This window comes from Ochotona princeps, chromosome 20, assembly GCF_030435755.1.
Source record: "Ochotona princeps isolate mOchPri1 chromosome 20, mOchPri1.hap1, whole genome shotgun sequence".
In the NCBI taxonomy this organism is placed as follows: Eukaryota; Metazoa; Chordata; class Mammalia; order Lagomorpha; family Ochotonidae; genus Ochotona; species Ochotona princeps.
This window is the reverse complement of record NC_080851.1, coordinates 17,970,367-17,993,052: the sequence shown is the minus strand read 5'-3', so window position 1 is coordinate 17,993,052 and position 22,686 is coordinate 17,970,367. Positions and strand designations below refer to the sequence as shown.

Below are 22,686 nucleotides of genomic sequence, written 5' to 3'. Positions count from 1 at the left end.
CCTCTCTCTTCTTTCTTCCAATGGGCTAACAATATTGTCTCTTTCCCTATTTCTTATTGATTGTCTTTGCAAGAGTAAATCAAAGGTTTCCATATCCACTCACATAGCCAATCATAATACTTTGGATTGAAAGAGGGAATTTGGTGTTACTTATCTGCCAGGCTCTGTCCTTCTACAACTGCACTGAAAACTGAAAAAGAGAAATCTGTTTATGAATGATCACAAATTTCCATGGGGCTCCATCAGTCTTACTCTGTTCACTCTTAGTCTCTGCCTACATGCTGCTGGACTTTTGGTTTCGAGGATATCCATGCATCACAACTTCGCATCTTGAGCTGTCATCTAATTAAGATGAGACCAGAGTCTCACGGACTCTGAAAGGACAAGACAGAGGAAAGAGACAATGGGCAACATAGGGTTCATTAGCTCACTTCATTAATGAAAGGGACAATATTCCTTGAGTCCTAAAAAGGGATCTCCTGAAACTGTAATAGTATTTGACATGTTTACTGATGGTGTATAGGCAAGGAAAGAATGTTTTCTGCATTGAAGAATTCAATTTTATTTTATTTTTTTTATTATTATCATTTTATGATATAGTTCAATAGGCCCTGGGATTTCCCTACCCCTTCCCTTAACCCCCACCCACCACTGAGTTCCCCCATATTATTACAACAGTATAGTTCCTCATAAATAGTTATGAGTCCATCATTATGGGCATGGAAAATGGTAGAGTCCTGCATCCTAGTGTCAAGACACATCCAACAGTTGCACTTGGAGTCCATGTTTGATCTGGAAGTAGAGATGCACACTGCACCATATCCTCACATCTGGACATGTCAGTCTCAATTACACAGTCACTATAAATCCCCCTAAAGTGAAAAGCCACAAAACAAAATCAATAACAGGAAGAAAAACAAAATTTCACAATGCCATGCAGTTAAGCAACATGTCACTGGATATGATTGTCTCCATTACACAGTTAATATACATCCCTTTAAATGAAAAGACACATAACAAAATCAGCAACAGGAAGAAAAAATAGAAACTTATAATGCTGTGAAGTTAAATAACATGCTAGTGTTATTATTAATAAGATGCTACGGTCTGATCTAGGAGTCAGTGAAGAATTTAATCAGAAAAAAACTTGGTTTGAAGAGATGAAACTTAACTATCATCAAAATTCATGAGATATAGTTTCTGCTGATCATTGTTGGTGAGATATGTCTCATGTAGGCAATAAATAGATGGTTTTTGTGTTTTTAATTCAGTCTATTATTCTATGACATTTGATAAGTTTAAGCCATTTACGTTCAGGGTTAATATAAATAGGTAGTAATTTGGTCCTGTTATTTAGCAATGGGTTGTTCATTGACTTAGTCGTTCTTTTACTGGGATGTTCTTCACATTTGCCTTTGATTTTGGTGGGTGATATTCCTCTTCTCTGTCTAGAACATCTCTAAGTATCCTTTGTAGGCCAGGTTTGGAAGAGGCATATTCTTTTAACTTTTCTTTACTGTGGAAGAATTTTATTTCATTTTCAAAGACAAAGGAAAGTTTTGCTGGGTACGTTATCCTGAGCTGAGAATTATTTGGTTTTAGAATCTGGAATATGTTACTCTATTCTCTTCTTGCCTGCAGTTTCCTGTGAAAGGTCTCCTGTTAATGAATTTAACGGGCATTGCTTTTTATGTCAATTGATTGTTTTTCATGTGCACATTTAAGGATCTTTTCCTTATGTTTGATTGACGAGAGCTTGATTATCCTGTATCATGGTGAAGATCACATTTGGTCAATCCTGTTGGGAGTTCTGTGCCTCTCCTGGATGTTGTTTCCCAATTCTTTCTCTAGATCAGGAAAAATTTCCCTTATTATTTTATTGAATAGATTTGTAAGCCCAGCTTCTCTTTCTGCACCTTCTGGGACTCCAATAACTCTTATATTTGGCCTTTTGGTTTTGTCTTTCAATTCTTGAATACTGTTTTTTAGCTGGACCCAGCTCTGCTTGCAGCTTTTTGATTGTTTCCCTCTGGTGACAAGAAATATCTTCCAATTCTGAGATTCTTTCTTCTGCCTCTTTCATTCTAGTATTCAGATTTTTCCACTGGATTTTTAATTTGTTATATTGTGTCTTTCATTCCCAATAATTCAATTTGATTTTGTTTCAGTGTTGTTATTTCTTGTGTGATACACTAGTTTAATTCCTGCATGTGCTTCTCATTGTTGATAGGAAGCTTTATAACAAGTGTTTTGAATTCTGTAGCCCCTTTTTTCAATGTATTTCTCAGTTAACTCTGAGGTTGACAAAGGCTCTTGATCCTTCACAGGTTAGTCTTCAGTAATATTCATTGTGTCTCTGTCTCTTCTTTTGCTCTTGGTCATCGTACTACTGCTTAGCAGATTCTTCTTCTTGGGGCAGGTTTCTAGGCTTTGTCACCCACAGGTCTGCTTTTCAAATTTAATTACTGTGGTTGGTACAAGGTTGTTTGTTTGCAGTCACTTGTGCCACTCCCTCCAGCAAGTTTCAGATCTGGGCTCTTATGTTAGACTTCTACCATGGTCTCTCTAGCCCCAGGTCCTGGCTCAGCACTCTACTTCCTGTGACACCATATTGAGGCTGCATCATTGTCTATACAATGTTTCTCCCACTTCCAGTTTGCATAGTTCCCAGGATTAGGGAAACACCAAGTGTCTTAAATTGCTTGGTTGTTGGTGGTACTGATTTTGCAGGAACCTGCTGGCCTTTAGGTCTGAGGGCAACACGGACGTATTTTGAGTTGTAAGATGCCGAAGTCGGTATTATTTTCGGTGTGGGACCAGTGCAATGCATTGAGCTCAGTGACTTTGCTCCCAGCTCAGCATATGTGCAGCTTACTGTTGCCCCTGCAGTCTTAAATCCTTTGCCAGCTGTACAAAATGGCACTTGATGTGCCACTCGTGGAGTTCTTAATCTGCTGGCTGTTACATCTGGGGACTAACCAGACCTATTTTGGGTGGAAGCTGTAGGATACCACATTGTTGCAGTTCACTGAGCCGGAAATGAATTCACTCCTAGCTCAGTGCACATACAGTCCTTTACCATAGCCTTTACCTCCCTGCACAAGATGGTGCCTGATTCAACTCTGCTGGGTTTTGGGCTGTGAAATCTACCCTGTTCCTGCAATTCATATTTGGGTCTGTTGTTCTGTCTCTGCTCCTGATCAAATCAAACGAAGCAGCAGGATGGGCAGTTCCCTGTCTGGGTTCACTCTTGAGCTCCTGGTGGACTCCTGTTCCCACCTGATTGCTGGTGGAATTCCAGCTACTGGTGAAATTCAGATCACTGCTCGTTGAATTGCTACTGGCATATCAGGTCACTGCAGCACTGTACTGTCATCTCTGCTACTTTCCTGTTTCCACCAGTTTCCAGGTGCCCCTCTACCATCGGTCTGTTTTCTCCTATTTCCTAGAATGTACCCTCTCTGCTTCACCTTGGCTAATGTTTTTCTGTCTGTTTAAATGTGTCCTCACCTTATTTGGCCATCTTGATTCTCCTCAATTTTATTTTTAAAATGGAATTTTTTATTATGCCTTTCTCTTCATAATAAGCCTAGAGAAAAATTTTTAAAAATTTAAGCTGGAGTTCTTACACTTCCTAATTGCTAAGCGTATTATAAAGCTACAGTAATAAAATCATTGTGATATTGGCATAAATATGGACATGTTGACCAATAACATAGATTAGGTGATCTAAAAATAAACATTTATCTATGTGGTCAAATTATTTTTAGCAAGAGTGTCAAGAGAGTTCAATGAAGAAAGAATAGATATATTTATTTATAAATTACAGTAACCCTTTCAGACTGATATTATTGTTCTCACCAATTTGTAGATGAAAACAAATACTTGAAGATAAAATGAATAAGTGATATTTTCTGAAGGATTAGTTATGTTTCATTTCCTAGAAATAAGAGCCTCGCTGTCCACCCTTCTGATTTTTCTTCCAGGACCCAACAGAATGTGGTGAACAAGCGATGACTCTCAGAGCCTTAGTTCCATAAGGATGCCCCTTCTTTTCTAGAAGGCCCCAAAACATAAAAACTATGATATTACTGCCCTTTTCATCTTCTTAATGATTGATGCCACATGTGAATAAGAGAGGACTCAGTAAATTAATGCCCAGGCTGCACTCAACACACTGCATTTTCTGGATCATTAAACTCTGCCCTGTAATTTCCCTCATCCTCATTTTCATTTCTATTCATTTTTCCAGACATTTTTTCTCCACAAAATCTCATTTCAAAAGCCATTCCTACATGTACAAATAGTATCTATTGTTGAAAGTCCAGCTCTGTATCCTTGAGAGCTCTCCTAAGTGCTTCTTTTGGAAAGTTCATCCTGCCTTCTGCATCCCCATAGCCCTTCTTCACCATTCTGCAAACCTCACAATATCTTCAGAGAGTCTAGTGCACATCACAGGCAATCAAAATCATTTGTTAAATGCAGAAACAGATGCCACATTGACATTCTAGAAATATCAGTTTCTCTCATTGTTGTAACCGTATGAGATGTGAGCAGTATGTAGATGTTCCATTTCATATTCTTTCTCCAAGAACATTCAAAGATTCTTTATGGAAAAAACATTCCCTCCTTTAATAATTTAAAGTGTTTATTTTACCCTTCATTGTCAATTTCATCAATATAACAGTTTATAAATGCAAATGCAAATAGGTTCCATTTTGTTTGCCCATCAAGCTCTGTATTGGGGAGAGTTGTGAGTCCTTTACATTTTGTTCAGTTCACGTGGAAAGACTTTAGTGCTGTTGAAAGTTGTCTGATTAGGGTTAGCGTTAGAGTATCAGCAGATACCCCAGAAGTAGCCAATTACATGCCATGTATGTGTCATATTCCTACAGAATTGCCTCTACTGTGTCTTATTTGCTATGTCTTAACCTCCATGTTTCCTTCAACTATTCATTATCATTAATTTGGTCTTAGATTCATGCTTGGGAATTTATTTAATTTGCTATATGCCAGAAGCTTCCTGAATGCTAGATATAGTATTCTAGGCAGATAAAGCATAGAAATACAAGGCAAGTGGCCCAAAATGGCTCAGAACTCCCACATCCTGTTGCACCTTTGCCCACTTACTCACCTGAACACGCTTTCTCATCCAGTCTCAGAAGCCTCCCTGTTGCCTGCAGGTGGCACTGACCACCTACACTATGCCACTGCACCATGATTCCCAAGGCCAACATCATAGTGGCACATGATTGTAGGTGCCTACTCATCAGTCTCCTGTTCCTTAGTCAACTCATCAATGAAGTCAGCCATGTGTCTGTCTCCTGGGTCTCACTGTGGACAGATATGGCTGCTTACATTTTTAAGAGATTGGTTGCATTGTATAAGTAAGTTGGTAAAGAAATAAGAGATGACTTCAAAAAATTCATGGAAAACAGAAACCAACAGATAGATACTTGAGTGAAAAAAAAAAATGGAATCCATGCCTTCAGAGGTCAACCAAGGAAATTATGTTTGTCGGAAAATCTATAGAGAGATTTCAGACATTTTGCATCAAACTAAACATAACATTTAGCTCTATTTTCCAACATTTTGAAGTGACTTCATATAAATACTACCAATGCCCCCATGAGAGACCAGGGACAGTCATGCAATTTTAAGCGTATTTGCCAATTTATTTGTAAAAAATAGATCTGAACAGTGGTGGAGTAGAGAATATCAGTGGTTCTTATTTTCCAAAAATTATTGAATCCTCTTACTTGAATAATTGACATTCAAAGGGTTAACACAAGGATGTGAGGGGCTGGGAAAGCTGTTGATTTTTTATACAATGCAGGAATGGCCCAATAAATGGATGTGACTTGTTAGGACCTGACTTTCCTTGGGGAGGTGGAGGGCAGCAAGTGCTGTTGGAAGCAGAACTTGATTTCAAGGCCTTCTGCCTGGAAAGAGGCATTCTAGCACATTATAAGAGAGCAAGGGGCCTAGGGAGTGAGTTGCTTCCTCTTTCTGGCTCTGTGGGGTTGGCTTGTAAGGCTCCGATCCGGAATGAATTTAACATGACCCTGATGTGTGTGTACCCCCCACAAAGTAGCCTTGAAAAAAAAAATCTTTGTGCCTAACCGGATGTGAGTTAAACTTAAAAAATGACTCTGTGCTAGCCAATAACGTGGGTCATTGAGCCCAGGGGCAGGGATGCAGCTGGGGAGGGATGCTTGTATTGCCTCACTTACCAAAAGTCCTCTCAGGGAGGGATGAAATGTCAAGAAGGACATCCCAGGAAGAGGGACAAGTACAGCTCTGGGCCAACATTTCTTAGAACAGCTACTGAATGAGGTTGCGTCACTCTGTGATTGCAGTAATGGGACCCATGGGAAACTTGCAGCCTTACAGGAGAGCTGGACACACACACACACACACAAACACACACACACACGCACAGGCACCCCATGGTGGGTGCATTTTGTAAAGGGACTCCTTTGCTGTCAGCACCTGACAAGCGCTGAACCTGAAGATTAGCAGGGTCACCATGACGGCAGAACCTTGGGGACAGGAGTGGAGGTGGTTGTATGGAAAAGCACCTGCCCTGTAACTCATTTCTGTGGTGACAACAGGCCTTGGTGACAGTGTACAGGCTTCATAAACAGCTGAGCATTTCTGTGGGACAGGCCCTGAGAGGAGACTGCAGAGAAAAGGCCAGAGGAAGAGACAGAGCCAGCTCTATTTTGCTAAAAGAGAGATTAAATTTCAACCCTTGGAGGAAAACAAAAAGTGAAAATGAAAAATGAAAAAAAAAAGTTAAACCCAGGGTTTATTTTTGGTGTTTTTTTTTTCTAATGCCTACCTGTCTTGTATCATTTCAACAGTTACACGACAGATACACTTGACTTCTCCCCCACCCCATCTGCCTTCTGCCTGGCACAGCCTGGCATTTCTGTGACCTTTCTTCCTGGACACAGTAGTGATGGGGAGAGGGAAGCCTCACCCTCCATATTCTCTCTGATCCAGCACAGCTGCATTGTCTCATTCCTGAGAACCGGACGAGTTTCCTGAGCTCTGGGTTGATATACTGTACCATCTTTGGTGCAGATGTAATTTTTAAAATAGGAGCTGGTTTGAACTTCTCTAATCCTTACTCCAGACACCTCGAACTCCTGAGACTGGCGTGTATGTGTGCATGTGTTTTTAAGAGTTTTTCAGCTGTACTTCTGACAAAGTGGCTTGGTCCAAAGTTGAAAAAAAGAAGAAGAAGAAGAAAAGGGTTGAAAAGTGGGGAGGGCTTTAGTGACACATCTGTCTGATTCTGACCCTGAGGTCTTTGTGTAGCATTAACATTTTCAACAGCAAAATTAATGATCCTATTCTTGCTCACCAGATTAGGTCTTTTGTTACCTGTTTTCTAAGATCAGGTGATAATCATTTCTTATCCTCTGCTATGAACCACTGCGTGAATTAACCCAGAATGAATTAAAATTAGGAAAGGTGTTGGGGGAACAGCCTGGGAATCGATTCCTGCTCGTCTGAGCATTGTACAACCAACTTCAGATTTTTTTTCTCAAGACTTATATTTGGGAGGGAACTGTTTTATGAATGGATGTAAAGCCTGACACACCAAACACATGGGATTGGTCCGAGGGGTTTGTCTGGGTCAACTGTGACATCTGGCCATCTGGCTCTCATGACTCTGGTGTATTGTGAGTCATGTGTACACAAATAGTAATTCTTGATAGTGACCACTTGTGACTGCAGACAAACAATGTCAAATACCAGAATGGCTGTGGCTGCTGGACTGAGCCGCCCTTGCCCCTGCCACCCCGGATTGCAGCTGTGGGCTCTGAGCTGCTGTCAGAACCATCGCCACGCTCACTTGATGTCTTCTTACCCAGCAAAGACCCCCAAACAACCTTGACAACCCCTGGAGCTCTCCTCCCATTTAATTGTGGTGAAGAGCTTGAGAACATGCAGCTCCAATGGCAGATGGTTTGGTCGACCCTGAGCTGAGAGAAGGCAAATTATTTAAGTTCTATCTAATCTTAGTTTCCTTATCTTATTGTTGTTCTTCTTGTTGTTGTTTAATCATATTTGGAGTACTTAAGATAGCTAGTATTTCTTGAAAATTCTTATTCTATCTAATGCCTGTTCCATGTTGCTTTTAGAATATCTTCAAAATTCGCTTCTTTCTCATAGGTTGAATGGGCCAACATTTAGGAAAGGAAGAACGGAAAGACAAACCCATGATGTACATAGAAAGGTAACTTGGGATAGAGATGGGGGTTGGGGACACCTCTTCGAAATTTCTGCTCTGTAACTTCTCCTAGTAAGGAGAGGAGTTCCAAACTTCAAGTGGATATGTTTGATTGCTCAGAACTACCCAGTAGCCTGTTGCTAAACTCTACTCTTTTATATGGCAGCACAGTGAGGCCAACCTCTTAGGTGCCTCTGGACACTCTGTGTGGAAGTCTGGGAAACTTTTGGCCAAGATGTTTAGTCAAATATGAAGTAATACCTGATAAATAGCATGTATATATTTAAAGCCACCATGTACTTGGCCAGTGTTCCAGCCATGTTGTAACATGCACTCACTAGTTTAATTCTCACAATTTCAAGACAGAATAAGTGCTGTGTTATTCTCATTTTAGATATGAGGAAATTGATACACAACTGTATTAAACAACATGCCTCTAGCACAAAGGTAACAGCTGGCCACTCTCTTGGCTACTATGTTGAACTACCTCCACCTAAAAGGGATCAGAGGTCATTTCATCAACACTGTCATAGACTCCAAGTTCATTCAGCAGCTCAAGATCATTAGACAGTATAATAACTGTCACACACACTCAAGCTAACATTTGAGCATTTTTACATCTCTTGCTAAGGGCAGAAACTGATGACAATTTCACATAGTCCTGGGTCAAGGAACTTGACATGGATGTGCTTTCAGATGTTAAGCAACGTAATCTAGGGCTGTCAACCTGACCATAGTCTTTCAAGGTGGCAAAGATTTGGCTTTCCAGAGGAGGTTTGAGTGTCATGCTTGCACAGGGGCCATGCTAATCTTCTCTGTATCGTTCCAGTTGTAGTATATGTGTTGCCGAAGCGAGCACAGGAGGTTTGAATTGTTGATAATTATCTTTGAACTTATCAAGTAACCCTATGCAAGTATTTGCAAATGCATATTTACCATGAACTACTCAGCACATATTTTAAAGGATAATTTATTTGTATTGGATAGTCAGATATACAGAGAGAAGGAGAGACAGAGAGGAAGCTCTTCTGTCAGTAGATTCACTCCCCAAGTGGCCACAATGATCAGAGCTGAGCTGATCCGAAGCCAGGAGCCAGGAGCCAGGAGCTTCCTCCAGGTCTCCCAAGTGGGTTGCAGAGTCCCAAGGCTTTGAGCTATCCGTTACTGCTTTCCCAGGCCTCAAGCAGGGAGCTGAGACTGGATGTGGGGCCAATGGGACACAAACCAGTGCCAATATAGGAACCCGCATGTGCAACTAGGCTACTACATCAGGCCCTCAGCACATTTTTTACAATAAACTTTTTAATTCAGTGTTTTGAAATTTATGTATTTTAGAGGCAGAGGGGAGAGAGAGAGAGAGAGACAGAGACAGAGACAGACAGAGAAACTTCCACCATCTGGTTCACCTCCAAAATGTGCAAAATGAACAGGGATCAAGTCCAGGTCCTAGTCAAGAGGCAAAAATTCAATCCAAGTTCCCCACGTGGGAGGCAGAGAATACTTGAGCTATCATGTGTTGTTTCCCAAAGTATTAGCAGAAAGCTGGCCTTGAGGGTTCATCTGGTTCTAAAAGCCAGGCACTCCAACTTGGAGTGCAGGTATCCTAGCCAACATCTTAATCACTGCTCCAAGTGCCTGCCCTTAGTCTATGTGAGTCAAGAATTGGATGCAATCTAAAAGTGGAGCACTGAAAACTGAATCAATATCATTGGTAATTCCCTTGCACACAGGGAGAGTGTGCAGTACTGGCCTGCTCTATCACTTACACTTGTAAACCTGGTGCCTACGAAATTCTAATTAGAAAATACTCAGTCATCCAATTGCATTGTTTGCCAACTTGTTGGAATTAGTATTAATCAACTACTGAGCTGTTACCCAGTGACCAGAAAAGGTTGCACTGACATCTTAGTACTATTACAGTTATGTATCCATCAGCATCTTTTAAGTCTTTAAATTGTTTTCTGCATATATTAAAGTGAGTTTGAGTTCTGTTCCACAATTGCGACCTACATGTCATCCATGCATATCATGTCCAAAAGCAGCAACAGCCTAGACACTAGAACAATGCTCTGCACATTTCCTGTGAATGTATGTGGGTTTCCCATTGCTTCACCTCAAACAGCTGTCTGGTCTCTTATCTCAAAAGGCCATGCTGCCACAGAACAACCAACTGGCTGACTGCAACAATGCATGTGGTTTCTGCCACTTCTGGTAGAAGGTTCTTCATGAACTTCCAACTCCACATCACTGCCACATCCTCAACAAAGTCAATTTGAGTCTCTGGCAAGAACCACCAGTGGCTAAGTGCGAACTCCTTCCCTTCACGGTTTCCTGCACTGTCTCACAAGATCATCCACCCATCTCTATAGCTCTCTTTCTCTCCTGCAAGTGCTTGATCTCACCCCTGTCTCAGACTGGCCATTCCTGTGTCTGCTTGATGTTTTCCACCAAGGACCTGGTCAGTGTCATGCTCCTCCACTTTAGCAGCAGCTGGTCTGATGGAAACACCTGAGATTTCTCACATGATCTGATACTTAGTTTATCCTCAACATCATCCTTTAATGTGTCCATCCCTGCCAATACTTCTTTGTAAATCCTGTGTCACTAAGAACATAAATGCCATCCCCGTGATGACCCCATCAGCTGATAGGGGGTGAACAGAGACTGCAGACTCTCCCGATCCCTTCCATTCCGAGGAGCCCCAAGGTCTTGCTGTGACCTTCAGCCAGACCTTGACTCTGCTGCCTTCCCACAGGCATTCACACCATTGGCATTTCACCCTGACACAACCTCCAGGAAGTCCGTGGCTGCTCTTCTTGCTTCCCTTTTCCAACCATCCTCTCCACAGCAGCCATGGCTAGGCTGCTTATACAATTAGGCCAGGGCCTTTTTGTTACAGATTCAAAATGCCATCATATTGTTTAAGGTCAAGTGGGCTCATGATTTAAACTCCGAGGTGCTGATTTTGGATGTCAGAGTGTCTGTTTAGCACACACGGACCGTACCACCTGAGCTATGTAGGATTTACAGCATCAGTTTGTACTTTTTTGTAAAGCTTTTTTTCTTTTTTTGAAGGGTAGAAAGGTATTCTACAGTAGAAATTGAGGAAATCAGACAGGCAGTTACATGGAAATTAAATTAAAATTAAATTACATTAAATTAAAATGTAAGCTCCTTTAAGACAGCTGCTCATGATCCCTTGTTACGCCTCACAACACTTAGCAAAGTACCTTATTTAATGTGATTGGGTTCAGACCCAGGAAAGGGGGAACTTACATTAATCAAAAGCAGATGAGGGTGGCAGTTGAAACTTTTACAGGTTAAATTATACCTTTCTTGGAGAAGAAAATGGAGTGGATTTCAGAAGCACAATATTTGTGTGCAATGAGTTGGAGTTTGAGGAGGTTTTCATTTTTTGGCTTTTTTTTTTTAATGCAAAAAAAATTAAACCCCAAGGAGCCAAGAAGATGCTAATGGATGAAATGCTTTGAACATATGGGATGGAAAATTGTGCTCCGTTAAGTCAAAAAGCAGCTTCTGAAGAACGTAATGTAGCTGCAGCTTCACAGGTGCCTCACCCGTCGGCCCCACCACATCACTGCTCCATGTGTTTGGCCCTGATCCTCTCTTCCAGCCGGCCGTGGGGGAGGATCAGATCCAGTGAAGCAGAAACTTCTAGAACTGCTTGGAATTGTTACTTGTGCCAAAGAAGATTCCTTCCTTCCCTTCTTTTATCCACACACAGGAGCATTAAAGAACTAAACAGCTCTCATGTCAACTTCCGCCCAGCCTCACTCTTCTGGCATCCTGCTTGGGAGAACAGCTGTTTTTCAGCTGATGTTGAAGCTGACACATTCTAAGTTAGATCACTCTATTTCTACCTAAAGATAGGAGCCTCTTTTCTTGGTATGTTGTAATTTCTGCTAAATCTCACTCCTACATGGTACCTCACTTCATACATTTTTCATTCTTCTTCTAGGACATGTGATTTATGAGTGGTGATACAAATCCAATACTTGTAAAATGAGTCAGAACTGAAATATACCAATAGAAGACACCATTAAAAGAGACCTTGTAGTGAATGCTGACTTTTTCCTTTTATTTTTTCCTTTTTTCTGTTTATTCATTGGAATCAAATAATCCTTTGATAATGCAAATGACTTATTATCTTCACTCATCTGCCAGGCAGTTCCATTCCATTTTTTGATGAATGAACATTGGAAGTTTCCAATATGGGGCACATTTGTCCCATGGGAGATAGTTCTTCATAAGCATAAAAGTAGCTTGCATCTATTTTCATTCCTCAGTCTTGTTCTTACTCTTTGAAAGATAGTAGCTGTGTAGGAATATATTATTTAACAAAGATATTAGAATTCCTGTGTACGAATGAATACTATCCCTTTCAAGTCATCATGTTGGAACAACATGTAACAATGTGGAACCCTGCCATGGGTGCTGACTTAGCTCAAATTTGGGAATGACTTTATAAGGACAGGTTAGTGAATCTGTACTTGCAGCTTGCAATTTCCAAGATGAGCTGTGGTCCACCTGTGTGTAGGGTCTGATCATCAGAAAAGTTGTCCCCAAACTTCTTGATGGCACCCTGCTTCCCCCAGCTTGTTTTCTCTTCCTTAGTAGTGCCAGTAATCTAACGTAAGTAAATCTAAGTAAGTAAATCTCAACAATAAACACATCTTATGTTATCATCAATTTACATGTTCAAGCCATTTAATCTGCGCAATAATTCCAGGCAGTGGGTGTATGATGCTCATCTTCATTTGGCATTGATACTCAGCCCCAAAGAAGTATAGACCATACTATAGCTGTAGACAGAGCTGGAATTAAAAAAAAAATATTGCAAAGTCAGATATATATAGAGAGGAGGAGAGACAGACAGGAAGATCTTCACTCCGATGATTCATTCCCCAAGTGACCACAACAGATGGAGTTGTGCCAGTCCGAAACCAGGAGCCAGGAACTCTTTCAGGTCTCCCGCATGGGTGCAGGGTCCCAAACCTTTGGGCCGTCCTCAACTGCTTTCCCAGGCCACAAATAGGGAGCTGGATTGGAAGTAGGGCTTTCGGGATTAGAACCTGTGCCCATATGGGATCCCGGCACGTTCAAGGCGAGGACTTTAGCTGCTAGGCCACTGTGCCAGGCCCAGAGCTGGAATTTAAAAACTTAACCACCACATTATGTAGCTTAGGTTAGGAAAGGGGCTATTCCTGACTGCACAGTTGTTAGGAGTGCTGCCAACGTGCCAGCTTCCAACAATAGCAGCTCATATTCATTTCACACATTGTAGAAAGGAGGCCATTTCCTAAATGGTTTGTTCTCTTACTTCATTCTAACAGTACTGCTTATAATACTAGCGATTACTCCCATTGATGGAGTGAGAAAGCTTGGTTGTATAACTCACCCAAGGTCGCAAAGCCATGTTGTTCGTAGGGAGAGAATTTGCCCACAAACTTTTCATACCATGAGGCAAGAAGTCATTGGATTCACACTCCCTTAACTCATGCACACATATGTACACATGTGTCCGTGTATGTAGAGGCATACACATGTCCGTTTCCCACATACAAACACCAAAATAAAGACGCTTCCCACAATGATGTTTCCCATTACAAAATGCAGTGGTGTCACAATGAATAGGTCTAAGCTGAATTGAGGGCAGCAGGCTGTCTGCTTCCTCAGAATAAAGCCTGAAAAGGCACGGAATGTTCTAGGTTGAGTGTCGCTTCCCATAGCCCCTCATGGCATTGTGCTTTAAGGCACACTTACAGATGAAGGAGGATATAACTGATACTTAGTATAAGTTACTTAATAATTGAAGGGAGTGTTCATGAAGATTCTGTATTCCAGTTTCTGTAGCCTTAGCTGGTAAAGAAAAAAAAAATTCCAAGTGGGAAACAACATTCTCCATGGTAATATGTGTCTGGAATATACCTGAATTCAGAGTGCTGAAGGAAGAGCTAGTGGGCTCTCTAAGAGTCTCTAAGACAGCAGACCTATGAGTCAGCCTGGTCTGGACGGGTCTCTTCAAGCCTCATTTTTTGATTTCAGCATAATCGACTTCACCCACAAATCCCTGCAAACCCCGGTGTGTTTTCATTCTCCCGGCATTCACAAGATCCACCTTTGCATTGCTATCGGAGCTGGTTCCCAGCAAGAGCTCCAAAATTCACCTGGACCTTTTTGGGGGGATTTACCCCAGGCTTTGCAACGAAGGTGTATATTATATAGAGCTGAGGTGGTGGTGAGTGGAGGGAAATATTTCAGTCTTCGTTTCACTACACAGCAGTAATCAAGCCAGAATATTAATTTTGTGATAATTGTGTCCCTTTTCTTCATGTTTACAGAGAGAGAGAAACAGCTGGGGCAGTTGACATCTGAAACAGGAGCCGCTGATCATTACTTGTGCAGCAGATGGTCTTGGGTTATGAATAAGCAGCAAATGTGAAAAAGATTCACGGAGTTGCGCCAGGCTTACTTCCAGCAAAACTGTTTAACCCTTGCTGCTTGCTACTGGCCCAAGCTTGGGAAAGCCGGACTGCTCTATTGTTATGGTCAGAGACCTGGTGCATTTAGATGTGGCAAGGAATGACACAAGACTGGGCTGGGAAATTGATGATGAAGTGCTAAGACTGAACACAATACAGATCCTACAGTGAACAATGGAAATGGAGCCTCATTGCCTGCACTCACACTGCTAGCAGGTGTGTAAATCAGTACCTCCGAGGTGGCTTGGCCTTGTATGGAATATTGGCATCTGTCTTACGCAGGGCTGGGGGACCTGATGAGATCTGAGACGTGTCAGGAAGTTCCCATTTTTCACCAATACCTCCTGGCTAATTTCTCACAAATGCTTATAACTTTGTATTTAGCAGAATCTTCCTTCATGTTATGTAACTGAATGAAACTCATTAAAAGGCAACATCCTTGACAGAGGTGGCATGTTATAACTTGTTATTTATTTAGACACTTTCCAAACACATCTTTCTAGAATCTCAGACATCAACTCCCTATGGAGTTTGGACAAATGGTTAAGGAGATGTTAGTTTGAGCAGAAACCTTGAGCATAGAAATGGCCTCAAGCTCCTGGTTTTCTCTTGTTCTTCCCTGCTAGCTACTAACCACTTGACCTTGAAGCAATTCAGGACAGTGGGGCACTTAATCTTGTCAAGCTTCTCTATCCTCATTTGAGAAAAGTTGGAGTTATAGGAAAGACTATGAATAAGTCATAAGGAAAATATGGAAGTACTTTGTTAGCTGCGAAGCCATGGACAAGCCAGTACACAGCAGTAAAGTAGCAGTGATTTGAGCATGGTAGTTAGAGAGGGGTGTGTGTAAGTCAAAGTTATTACAGTAGGGGAAAGGGAACTTTCATGAACATCATATACTCTTAGGGGAGGATGTTGAAGAGCTTGGAGTCTCTTAATGATTCAAGCAATCAAGGTCTTCTCTTAAGAGGCATGACTAAACAGAAACAACTCCTGAGCTGCCAATATAGAGTGGATTCCTACCAGTATTACATTGAAAGGGGTGTTCAGCTTCGTTTCTACTTAGTGTTAGCGGATATTATGACTTAATTGAAGAAGCATAAGTTAATTCCATCCATGGTCGCAACGTCAGGGAATACAAATCAAGAATCTCTACAATAAACTCAGCAAAATCAAATGATAAAGAATAAGAGGGGAGACTGTGAGATATGGCCAATCTAAGAGAACGGAATGATCACTTGAGTCTTTCCAGATGGGATTGGTGGGAATATCTTCATTAGCAGTTCTTGACTGAGCAATTTTGTCATTGGGAACCACTAAGGGAATTCCTGACACAAGAGAGTGAAGTGTTTGGACAGAACCACTTGTGTTAAGAGTAAGTGGATGAAAATAAACAAAACTTGGTTGGTAGTATAACATGAGATCATTCCCATTCTACATGCTTCCAACAATTTCTGAATTAGCAGAAACTGCAAATTTATATCACAGACACTGTTAAGCATTGATTCTTCATAGTATATATTGCTTTGCTTTGATTAATATAATAAAGCATTCTTCCATTTTCAATAAAACCCTTTCTTTTATGTTCATAATATCTCAGGTTAACAAATACTTATGTTTTTTATAAGTAGACAGGTGATGAGTTGACTAATCCTTTATAAACAAGACACTGATGACAATAGTGCACAGTTACTTGCCAGCAGCTCATAGGAAAAAATATTACTTCACCTGGGCAGGTAATTTGGTTTGCTTCACGGATGTAAACTTGCAACCTGAATTCACTGCCAATTTCAGTTCTGAAACTCTTATAATCTTACACTAAATGACCACTTGATGGATTTTTCCTTTTACCATCACTCATGCTAACTCCTTTCCTGGTGTAAAAAAGCCAGCCTCCTATATTCACGCTTCCTGTGTTTGTAGATTTCACCGACCAAAAATATTTGGATGAAAGCTTCTATTACTATAGATGTACAGATTTTTCTACCTGTCATTGTTCCTTAAAAAGTATATTATAACAACTACTTACCTAGCACTATGTATTAGGCAAGACAGGTAGTCTAAAGATGGCTTAAAATATTTATGTTCAGATACTTAAACTGTATGTGAAGATGTATACAGGCTACATCCAAACACTATGTCATTCTGTGTATGGGATTCGAGAATTTGTGTTGTGGGGAGGAGCAGAGGAGTGGTCCTGGAGTCAATCTCACTTAGACATTGAGAGTTAAGACCACTAGAATGACTTTTTTGCTCTTGAGTTGGCTTTGTTTTATATATCCCTATGATTTGAATATGGTTTGTTATCTCTGAACCCTCAATTTTACTTTGTCATTCCATGAAGATCTTGGGAGGTGGAGCCTTTAGCGGTGATGACCTGGGGAGGTGGAGCCTTCAGAGGCTGATTAGGACTTTGAGGGAGCTCAATGTCTTCCACAGTGGGAAATAAGTGGTTGTTGTAAAATGAGGTCACCCCTTATGTGTTTTACCTTTTGCAGATGCCTGTTTGTTCTTCTGTTCTCTTCCTTGGGTGGAGGCAGCGCAAGGACTCACCAGCAGGTGCCCAGAGGCAGTGCCATGCTCTTGAACTTTCCAGGCCTCAGAACTGGTTGTGCAAATCTGTTCTTCAAACATCACCTGCCTTCACGTATTCTGTTACAAACATAGAAAAAAGACAAGGATTTCTTTCAAAAAGCCCAAGTAAGTGGTTTTTCAGAATTGCCATTACAAAGCCAAAATTCTCTTCCCTTATTTTTCTTTTCCTTTACATTTTTACTGTCATTTGCTATATCCTAGCATGTGTATCGGTCAAATTATGACTCAGCCCTTTCTAAAAGGCCCAGTGATCAAGTCACAGCGGTTCTCAGAGCATTTCCATATATTCTCACAGCCAGTTCTCTTAAAGCTTCTAGCTGTCAGCATCCTCTTTCTGCTGCTTTGGCCCTTCTGGTATCACCTCTGCCATTCCCTCTTTAGCTCACAGTAACCACATTCACCTGTAAGATGCAGATGACATCCTCAGGGTTCTGAGCTTAGCTCTGTGGGAAGTTCTCCACATGCCAAAATTAGAAAAAAATCTCCTCTTATTATTTTTGAAATACACTAAACTGGAGGAGGATCAACAGTCAGAATTTTGGCACCACAAATTATTTAGAGTATGAGGGCCTTAAAATGTTCACAGGAAATGTAGATTATGAAAAAGAAATGCATAACTTTCAAAAAAATTACACTAACATAACATCTTTTCATGTCACCATTTCATGATTTTTTTTTTCAAGGCTCTTTATATTCACAAAGCCCAACTCTCATCTCTGCTTTTCTAGAACTGGCCACAACAGGATACTCTAATTGCTTGCTATACCCACAGTCCCCATCAGATGTCATGAGCCATTATAATCCATAAAGAATGAGTCAAAATAGTGCACATCATTGGAGAGCGCTCACAGGTGTCATTTGTAGGCCACAAGTGAGGATCACAACTAAGGACAGTGTTCTAAATAGAGGCCAGCCAGTGGACAGATGGAGGGTAAGCTCTGATTAGCAAAGCACAATGTACTGCATACTGACTAACTTAATCACTCAAAATCTCTCCTTGGTGGTGGGGGTAGGGGGTTGAACCTAAGATACAGTCATGGTATTACTTGATCCCAGAGCGAGGGAGGAGACACAGTACCAAAGCAGTAAGGAAGGAAATCACAGTCTCTTGACTTGGGGATCATTAGAGGGATCATTCAGTCAGGTCTGGTTTTGTTTTAAGTAGCATTTCAGTCTGGGAAATGAATGGTTCTTTTCAGCTTGTACCCAAATGCAACAGCCCCCAAACAAGGTGCAGGAGTGTGTTTCTTCCTTGTGATCTGAAGGACTGTAACCACCTGACTTTTGTCCATTTTCAATGGAAGAAAGTTGTCACCTTCCTCACTCTACTGTTTGAGTGACACAGGATTAATGTGTTGCCAACTGGGCTGTTCCTGGAAAAGAGAGCTCCTTGTTTCCTTAATCCCTTTGATACCAGCAATTAGAGTTCATGGAGGAAAATAATAGCCTCAGACATACCTAATGCAAAGCTCATCTCAGCCAAGGCACAGTCCCTACCCTCTCAGATACAGGCAAAACTACCCCCCCAAAGCCAAGAAACCAAGAACTCTGGTCTCAAGTACTGGCTCCAGCATCAGGCCCAAGCTGACTCAGCCACAGTTGTCAGCACATCACCAGGTGAAAGGTGCAGCAGGTTGAGAATTACTTAAGATGTGAACTCAAAATCTCCCATTGGGAATGCTTTGACAAGCCAGCCAGTGCCTTGGGTCCCTTGCCCCTCCTCATCCCAGTGAATGACAAAGTGCAGGTTGTTGCCTCCAGGTGAACATAGTTCTGGGGAAACAAGGAAAGCAAACAAATACTGCTATGTGGTTGAATAGTTCCCAGGCTCTGTTTCAAAGGCAGTCCCTTATGGCTTTGTTTGCTCCTGTTTTTCCCAGCATAGGTGTTTGATATCACACGGGCCTAGTCTGAGGTTTCCAAGGAGAGGGGGTATTTAGTTTACAGTGGGTAGCTGAGAAGTTGCTAGTCTGTAAACACCCTGTTCCCTGGGTATATTTAAAAGCCTACAATTGTGCTGGTATCAAGGTCCTGATAGGACATGAGAAAGTTCAAATTGATTATCTGAAAAAAAAAAAGCACCTATTGCAGTCCCTTCTCTGAGCCAGTTTGGTGGCAGCACCATCTACCCCTGGTTTAAGGGCAGCTTCCTCACTGGGATGATGCTCCCCCCTCACACCTTCAGGTCTGACAAGCGAAGCCCAGGAGAGCAATGCTCAAGTGAGTGTGCAGGTAGATTTGGAAACGATTTAATGTACTTTAGAGAAGAAAGAAGAGGTGAGATTTTCCTTTGACACTGTCAGGAGAATGTCTATTTTGCTTCCATTTACATATACCTCAGTAAGTACCAAAGTTAATGTCGGTCAGTCATAAAAAGGAAACAGGAAAGTGTGTCTTCAACCACAGGTAATGAAGTTCAAGGGTATCTTGAACCTGCGCCAACACAACAGAAGGGGCAGCCACGTAAGGCATCCTGCTCCGCCTGTTGCCTCTACTCAGTTCAAGCAGCTGACGTCAGCACCAAGAAGGAGGTCATGGTCTTCATCACCCCGCTTGCCTCCTTCCTCATCACAGTTCATCCTCACCATCCCCTTATGTCTCAAGACCTGTGACTTTGGTTCATTCCTGTCGCTCAGGTTGTCTAAGTGAAGAGCCCAAGGAGAATGCCAGCAGGCCAGGGCCAGCAATCTGCCAGCAGTTTAAAACAGCACATCTGAAGTTCAGAATGGTCTAAACTTCAGGTCACTTTGAGACATGGCTGATAAAGACAAATGTGGGAGGAATTGTGTTCTCATGCACTGGACTTGAGTTTGAGTGGTAGAGTGAGTGATACATACTTGTTCAGCCAGCGTGGGAATTCTTCACCTATTATTGCTTATCAATAAATGATTCACACGACCTACAAAGGATTGTATTTCTAATCATTTGGCCAACCATTGGGAGAGCTTGGATGGATTCCTTTGTCTTGGGAGTGGCCAGGTCATGTTCTGCTGAAGTGAATGCAGCCAGGGCAGAGGGAGGAGTTACCCGGGAAGCGGGCCCAGCCACAGGACTGGCACAGCACTTGGGATTCCTGTAGGCCACAGTGTGGCTCTGCAAAGCCAGAAGGAGGCCACTGTGAATGTCAGCGGAGCCCAGTCTCCTACACTGTTTCCATACCGGCACACATGTTGGGGATCTGCAGTGAAGGTGTTCACATCACCCATGGTACAGACGATGAAATCAAAACTTAGGCTGAATGTTGTACTTCTTGTCCTGTATCTACTCTAGACTGACTACCCAGCAGGGGGCCTCCTTCTGCACCAGGAGTTATGATAAGATTTAGAGAATTAGAGAGTAAAGAGTGAGAAAGAAAACAATGTTCTAATCCTCTTTCACTTCAATCTCGAAATGTTCACAATAACCAGGTCTGGGCTAGGCTGGGACCTAGAGACAGACTCAATCCTGAATACTTGAGCCATACATCCATCCATCGCCTGTTGTCTCCTAGGGTATGCATTAGCAGGAAGTTAAAAATTCATAGGAATGTTCATTATAATATGATTCAGAAACCAAAATGCCATGACAGCTTTTAGTTGCTGTATTAATAAAAAAACTATATATTTGTCTTTCATTTTTACTTTTTTTCTTCCTTTTAAAAATCTGAAAAGCAAGCCAAAACAAGCTTCTGTAGGTAACAAAAAAAAATCTATAGTTAAACTGCCTATTTTGGATCAATGATCTTTTATAATGTTCTAAAATTCATAATTTTCTAAATTTCTAGGAAAATTTTCTGTGATTTTTTTAAAAAAATGAAATACATGTACGATCAGTTTTTTTTAAGATGGGTAAACTGTTGCTATTTTGCCTACAGATGTGCCAAACAGTTTTGTGCAAAAACAGCTTATTTTTCTCTCAGATTATATCTCTGGATGCATAATAGAGCAGAATCCTCGGATCCAGTACGCATGAAATGGTTAAGGTTCCTAATGTCAGGGGACATAACTGGTTTCCAAAAAAGTTTAAACAGTTTTCTTTCCAGTTAGAAGAGCACAAGTGTACTTGTTTCCTATGTTAACCCTTTGCAGTTTTTCTCACCTAGAGAATCATCCAGCCTTGTCCTTTCAATAGGATTCTATGAGGACGTTAAGTATCTTTCTTGCTGAATGGAAGAAAAGGCTTGAAGGTTATGAATATTACTTCTGACTAATATTCCTTTCTTGCAATTCATTTGCTGAGTTTGTTTTGATCTTTAGATTTTCCCAAAACAGATAAACAGTGAAGACCCAGTAAATAAAAATTAACTTTTATCCTGCCAGACCATCAATTTTATATGTTATGGATGTTGACCTATTGGTCAACTTTTTTGCCAATGATACACATTTATATTCCTGTAGAATTAAAATATATTTTTATGCCTTTTAAAATACATTTTTACCTTGTTTCATCTGTGTTTTCTTCAATGGGCTTTTGAACCATAGCTCAGGTTTGTGAAATTGAACTTGGTTCACTTTCTCAAGAACAAAAGAAGACATTTTCTTCTTTTGTGTGTATCTGTGTTGTGTCAGGAATTCGTGCAAGTATCAAATCTAAACTTTGTTTTAAATCTCCTGACCTTGCTAGTTTTGTGACTAACTTTAATTAAAATGCCTCCAATGTTTCATCTCTCAGTGTGAGGTTTAAAATAGATGTTCTGATCATGATAAGGAAGTAACCATCCATTCCTACTTAAGACTTTTGTTTTAAAAATCACATATGGTGTTGGAATCTGTCCAACACATTTTCAACATGTATTGAAATGATCATATGGTTTTCTCATTACTCTGTTATATGGACTCTCACTCTAGTTAAATTAGTCTACTTGCTCATTTTAAAATGTTATGCTTTTGTATAAGTCACTTTTTTGATTCGATGCTATGCTGTATTACTTAGGATTACTAAGTGTAGGAGACAGAAAACTGACGTGCAACCATTTGAAACAGAAATACAGCTGGCTACTTTTCCGACAAGCCTAGAGGCAGGGTTGATCTGGCCACCCAAAGGACACCATAGGACTCAGTTTTGCCTGTTGTGGTGCATGGCTGGGACACTTGCACTTTCACAGGTGTAAGTCCAGGGATAAAATCACTCATGCCTGTGCTCCACCATCCAGTAGCTCTGGTACAGTCTAAGTCATTCCCCCTTTAACCCCAATTTGATCCTATCCCTAACCCCATACTGATCATTGTCAACCGAATTGATTGACCGAGGCTTCAAATATCTGTTAATACTGATATTCAGAGTTGGGGCTGGAGAGGCAGTATCCACAGGAAAAATGAAATTGGTATTACACAACCAAAGTCCTGAGGGACGGAGAGGGGAGTC

General features: G+C 41.1%; 1 protein-coding gene and 1 non-coding gene across 5 annotated transcripts in view; one reads left to right on the top strand and one right to left on the bottom strand.

Moving 5' to 3' along the window:
* SUGCT (succinyl-CoA:glutarate-CoA transferase) overlaps positions 1-22,686 on the top strand; it is a 692,355-nt gene that overhangs the window by 650,979 nt on the left and 18,690 nt on the right. For all 4 annotated transcript variants that reach the window (XR_009247288.1, XR_009247287.1, XR_009247290.1 and 1 more), the window contains exons 14-15: positions 8,188-8,251; positions 17,247-17,448. The gene's annotated coding sequence lies outside the window, so the exon portion shown is untranslated. The remainder of the gene's footprint in view (positions 1-8,187; positions 8,252-17,246; positions 17,449-22,686) is intronic.
* LOC118758193 (U6 spliceosomal RNA) lies at positions 8,997-9,104 on the bottom strand. Its single transcript, XR_004995584.1, has one exon. It is a non-coding gene; the product is annotated as a U6 spliceosomal RNA (small nuclear RNA).